We start from the raw sequence: 6,444 nt of genomic DNA, 5'->3' as shown, positions 1-6,444 counted from the left end.
GGAGCTGGAAATCATGAGTTGGAGCTGTTGTTTAGAAAACATCTGCACAACATCATTTCTTCCAGGTCAGGTCATCGTCTCTCTCAGTCCTATTTAATTTTCAAGCTCTCTCAGTCCTGTTTAATTTTCACTGCTTGTATTCTTAGAAGCCCGGGTCCATTTCCTATACCTACCGAGACCTCGCCTATGACTATCCCGATATCTTTGATGATAGCTATCCAGACCTATTTCACTATTCTACTGTGAGATTTTCCTGATACTTACCGGGACTGTATGGTTATCCTCGGACCTGCGTTATCCCAATACATATCTTGTTAACTTGGATCTCTCTTGGTAATCGAAAAATATAACGATTTAAAGCAATCAGCCTTTCCTTTGAAAGGGACTTTCGTCGTCCCTTTGTTTCTCGTGCTAACACGTGGCGTCGGGAATAGAGCGGGAGTTCTGCAATCTCATGCTGACACGTGGCGTCGGAATAGAGCGGGCATAACCGCAGAGTTCTGCAAGCGAGCGGCGTCATGTATTCATGGATATTCATGAAGGTGGTTCTGCGGCTAAATTCGTGCAGTTCTCTTTGGAAGCTTATGCATTCTTAAGCTCCAATAGTAATGGCGCATTGTGTTTTCGGAGAAAGATGCATATGGTACCTTCTGTCCATTTGGTAGCTACCCAGTTATGTGGTCCCTGTTTTGCGGTGCACAACTGTTCTGCGATGCACGATCAACTGTTCTACGATTTCCGTGCTTCCATGACTTTACCGGGAGCCTTCTTGGATCAAACTACCGGCAGCCTTCTTGGATCAATCTCACAGAGTATAGCAGTGTTCAAACTGATAGAGGAGCCTGGTTTGACAATCTCATGAACGCGTAACGGAGCTGGAAATCGTGAGCCGGAGCTGTTGTTTAGAAAACATCTGCACAACATCATTTCTTCCAGGTCAGGTCATCGTCTCTCTCAGTCCTGTTTAAATTTCACTGCTTGTATTCTCAGAAGCCCGGGTCCATTTCCTATACCTACCAACACCTCGCCTATGACTATCCCGATATCTTTGATGATACCTACCAAGACCTATTTCACTATTCTACTGTGAGATTGTCCTAAGACTTACTGGGACTCTATGGTTATCCCCGGACCTGCGTTATCCCAATACGTATCTTGTTAACTGGGATCTCTCTTGGTAATCGAAAAATATAACGATTTAAAGCAATCGGCCTAAAATTTCTGAGTACAATGATATAGCCCAAGGCCTTCCATGGGGTTGGGCTATTTGCCCCTCCTTTCGTTGCGGGATTGAATCCTCTGTAACATGAGCTGCTGCTTGAAATTATGAATAAAATTTTTAGCCATTGCATTCAGTTCATCCATGGATAGGCCATCTGGGTTTGTGCCATCTTCAGTCCTAACACAGTTGGTCATATCTTCATTATGAGGAACTTCCAGACGTTGGATGCAGCCACTTTAGATTTGTTCATTCCCACATGAGAAAAGCTTTGGGTTGGCTGAACCAGGGGAGAAAAATCATGGGTTTTTCCTGAAAATTGAAGCGGAAATGGAGGATAAATCGGAGGAGAAAATTGATGGGTTTTTCTCAGAAACTCTGGAGGATTTGAAGACTCAAGCTGGGGAGACAAACGATGGGTTTTTTATGAAAAAACCGGTGGGTTTGGAGCCTTACCCTTAGGAAATTTATGTGTTTTCGGCCTTGAAGGCTCAACCAGTGGAGGCCTAAATTGCAGTTCCTCTTCTTCTTCTTCTTCAAAATTCTGTCCATGTTTATCAAATGTAGTCCTACGCATATTGCCAGCTTTCTTCTTATTATTATTGCCATTGGTGGGACCTCTGCTAGAGGTGACTACAATAGTCCCAATGACCAGATTCAATAACACAAAAAGAATTGAACCTTGAAATTTCTATGGAAGGAAGCACGAACCTTGGGCGGATATATCTTTTCATTCAAGGAAATGTTTAGGAAAAGTATTATGTTGCTGGAGTTGTGAATTGAGATTTCAAGAAGTTGCTTGGGGCTATTGTGGATATAATAAATTATACTGATAGTTTGGAATGTGCAGGAATTTTTCTTTAGAAACATAGAATATATGTGGTATCTCCAACCCAGAGTGATGCCCGTGGATTCTCAATCTTTAACCAACTTCATGCTTTCTCATCTCAGGAATACCGTAGGCATAGAGTAGGTGGAAATTTCTAATTGGGTTTGTAATTACATTTTAATTAAACTGTGGTCACCCCTCTTGGCATGATCTGGTTCTTCTTTCACTGGATGATCACATTGTCACTATCAAAGTGGCAGTGTTAAATCAAGACTTTCTGTTCTAAAGATCACCTTCATTATCCATGGCTAGATGCCATGTGCATGACGGTGTCACCCAGTCTAAAGACCCCTACAACCCTCTGGACTACGCTTCAAATAAACTTGTGACCAATCTTACAAGTTAATGATTATGAAACTTGCATTTGTCCTATTCTGGGGAGTTTTTAACAAAAAGTAAAATATAAAAATTATGAGAATTTAGCATGAACATTATTTTCATTTTTTTGAGTTGTATGATCAAGTATTGTTAGGTTAGTGTTCTCATAGTTTCGGAATATGAAATTCCAAATCAAAAGCAAGGATACTCTGAAAAGAAATCATAAAACAAACAATCAAACAATTTCTGGGAAGCTCACTACATTCCATCCGGGTAGACATGAGTTGTTCCATTGAGAGCACCAGATAAAGAGTTAACTTTCAGCACCTAACCTTCAAAACTGTTATAAAATCCCTGGAATTCCTGCATAAAGATAATTCTAGCATTGTAAAGGCGAAACTTGTCAACTTTTCAGCATTGCTACCTACGGGAAAGCAAATTTAGGTTGAATAATAGAGTGACCAGATTACTTGTTCAGTAAGCATATTGTGCAAATGGTTGGCATACAGATCAAAAGACAAATTTCTCTGGCATACCAAAAAAATGCTCTCACTTTCATTTTAATTTTATTTGGAGTTATTGTACTTCAGAGCTAAGAACTTCCTTCAACAACATACCTTCTGCAACACGAGTTTCCTTCAACAACATGCTCTCATATACCTTGATCTATCCTGCAATGTAGAAAATCTACAGAAGTTAAAGCACAAATTGCCCATGCCACTGTATTAGATGAAGCAAAGTATCCAATAATCATATTGAGAAACTAGATCATTTTCAGAATATATACTCTAGGCTAGCAGGCTGTCATGATAAGTAGTGGCACTTCTATCAAAGTATCTGGTGCTTGTTAGTCGCAGGAAATACAAATATGGTCCTCTATCTTTGCTAGCCTTTGGTGACCATAAACCAGATTCTCCTCATTCAAGGAAGGAATGCCTGAAAAAGAATACGTCCTTTCTTTTGCCAACCTCACGCGCTTCCCTCCTTTCTAGGGTGTATTACACTTGAAAGGAGTATAGTATCACAATGCCCTTCAGCATAAGACCATGCACCATCAATGTCCCTGTTAAGGGTTGTCACCTTAGCAATAACCACCACCAAATGAGTTGTAACCTTAGCTTCCACAACTGGTAGAGTCAAGACAATCCACCTGCTAGCGTGACATCTAATGCAACATCCTTCTATTCACTTACGCTCTGTATGCTATAGACATCATGCACTGTTCATAGAATGGTAAGTGTGTGCATAATTAGTTGTAAAAATGCAGCCCAACATTACTTCAGCGATGGTTTCCAGCATGCAGCCATATAGAAAAACCTTGTGGAAACAAAATGGATTCCAATAAATATGTAGCTTCACCCAACCAACTTTATGTATACATACACAGACAACTAGAACAGGTATAAACCAATAGTCACACCTTCCTACCAATCCTCAGGCATGTTAGATCATGGAACAAATGATGATGGTTGTTAGTTGCAGGAAATGCAAATATGGTCCTTTATCGTTGCCAGCCTTTGGTGACCATAAACCAGATTCTCCTCATTCAAGGAAGGAATGCCTAGAAAAGAAATACGTCCTTTCTTTTGCCAACCTCACACGCTTCGCTCCTTTCTAGGGTGTATTACACTTGTGAGGAGTTAAGTATCACCATACCCTTCAACATAAGACCCTGCACCATCTCTCTATCATAGCTGTCACAACATGTGTGTCAGTCACCCTTTTTTATAAATCTACACGCAGGTGGCTTCTTTTAAACAATCAATGTCCCTGTTAAGGGTTGTCACCTTAGCAATAACCACCACCAAATGATTTGTAACCTTGGCTTCCACAACTGGTAGAGCCAAGACAATCCGTGCTTCATTAATGCCTGGAATCATGTGCTTTTAATATCCAATTCAGACATCATGCAATGTTCATATAATGGTAAGTGCGTGCATAATTAGTTGTAAAAAATGCAACCCAACATTACTTCAGCCATGGTTTCCAGCATGCAGGTATATAGCAGAACCTTGTGGAAACAAAATGGATTCTAATAAATATGTAGCTTCACCCAACCAGCTTTATATATACATACACGCACAGCTAGAACAGGTATAATGATGATGGTTGCCTAGCTAGGATCAACTCCACTACATTACTAACATGTACATAATTAATGTTTAACTCATCATTGCTACCAAATTGTACCTAAATTTATTACTAGGTCAACTCATCCCATGCAAATGCCAATATTATCCCATGTTGGGTAAGCCATGTGCAACACCATTGGCGTATGACTGCTACCCATGGAGTTCATGATTGGGTTCAAAATAGGTATATGATGCCAGCCTCCCTAAAGTGAATATGGTAAAGTGTCAACATACAGAGTTTACCTCTAAAATTTGGAAGACAGGGATTGTAACACCTGTTGTGTCAGCCCTATTGTTAAGCACTCACCCCTAATTTCCTCTGTGGTGAACATGTCTCCAACATCAACATCTGCTGGTTTCCAAGGAGAACACAGTCCGTAGTAGGGGCAAGTTCTCATGATCTATCTATTTATTAGGCTGAGGCTCCTCCCTATTTCTCTTCGACATATGTCATTCTACTCTGAATTCTGCATGTGTGGTGCGTAAGAAACTGACATACTAACAATACTAGTAGACAAAACATGGTGTGAGCACACACTTTTAGAGCAAATTTTGATTGTCCACACCTAAGGATAGGTAGGAGGCGAGGTCATTCAAAGCCCTTCCTTTCAGTCCATGAAATTACATGGGTTGGTAAGGCTAAAATTATATTGAAACTGCCCACATTCTTTCCCCTTTCACATCATACTCCATTTGCCTCTTTTTAACTTTGTACAAAAAGAAAATGGGAATTGAATTACTCCTCTTTTCCAGATCGCTACATTTAGATGGGTTGGTCAGGCTGCAAATAAATAGAAACTGCCCATGATAGTCTGCAATCTGGCCATTGTTGTGTGACTGATGGAATCTGATTGTTGTTATGGTCTGGCCGCTGTTTTTAGGGTCCTGTTTCTGACAAGAGGGAGGACCCAGATAGCTCTTATTACAAACATGAGCTTGGCCCTAGATAGTTCTTCTATATGCCTGGATTGAAGGAATGTGTGAACTTTCAGATTCAATGGTTATACATGGTGTTTGAATAGCGTGTTCACTATATGCAATGGCTGCTATTCAACATCCCTAAAATGTGCAGAAATGCACAAGAACAGTGAGTACACCCGAATATAGCATATTAAAGAAAAAAAAAATTGTGCCTTGTTCACAAAATAGTTAATATATCATAAATTATTACAAAGCCATAAGGAGTCCAGTCAGCCTTTTAGAAGGGTCTGCAAAGGGTAAATTAAGTGAGCGAAATACATGGCAATTGCCTCGATTGAACCACATCTCTTAATGTGTAGGATCAGTATTAGGATTGGCTGGGAAATGTTCCTATTTCATTGATGTTTTGACGGTACTGTAAGACTATAAGCATCTTTGAGCTGCTTGAGGTGCTTCCGAATTTGAACAATATGTAGCTTGTCCCTGAATCAAATAACAAGCATTTTGTTAACGTGGTCTACCTTGGGTGGTTAATATGAGAGGTTATTCTCCTCCCCATGTAGGTTGTGCCCTTATTATTGTTTAACCATCAACAGTTAGCCTTGTTAGATTAGATTCCGCATTCATGTCACATCTTCTTTGACTAGAATTTTGTATTGTGGTGAAATTGATGAATTGCAGGTACTCCTATCACGGGAAAAAGAAACCTCCTGTTCTATTATGGAGACAACCTTGACAACGAATGCCATTCCTCTATTGCTGAATGGTTGCACCGAGATTCAACCACTACTTCAGATAATCGATGTTGGTTCCGTTACCTCATTGAAAACAACATCCTCGCACTTCCACATTACTCTATCTGATGGAACACATCAACATAAGACTTTGCTACCATCCGCATATGGCCCACAAGTTGTCTCTGGAGACATCCAAATTGGCTCAATAATTCTGCTTAAAAAAGCAGC

At 40.1% G+C, this 6,444-nt stretch overlaps 1 pseudogene; it reads right to left on the bottom strand.

The window, feature by feature from the left end:
- Positions 1 to 1,263: 1,263 nt before the first annotated feature.
- LOC149259619 (uncharacterized) lies at positions 1,264 to 4,407 on the bottom strand (annotated as a pseudogene).
- Between the last annotated feature and the right edge of the window lie 2,037 nt (positions 4,408 to 6,444).

This window comes from Pinus tabuliformis, chromosome 6, assembly GCF_031772625.1.
Source record: "Pinus tabuliformis cultivar Carrire ecotype Pingquan chromosome 6, CPIR1, whole genome shotgun sequence".
In the NCBI taxonomy this organism is placed as follows: Eukaryota; Viridiplantae; Streptophyta; class Pinopsida; order Pinales; family Pinaceae; genus Pinus; species Pinus tabuliformis.
This window is presented reverse-complemented; position numbering and strand designations above follow the sequence as displayed.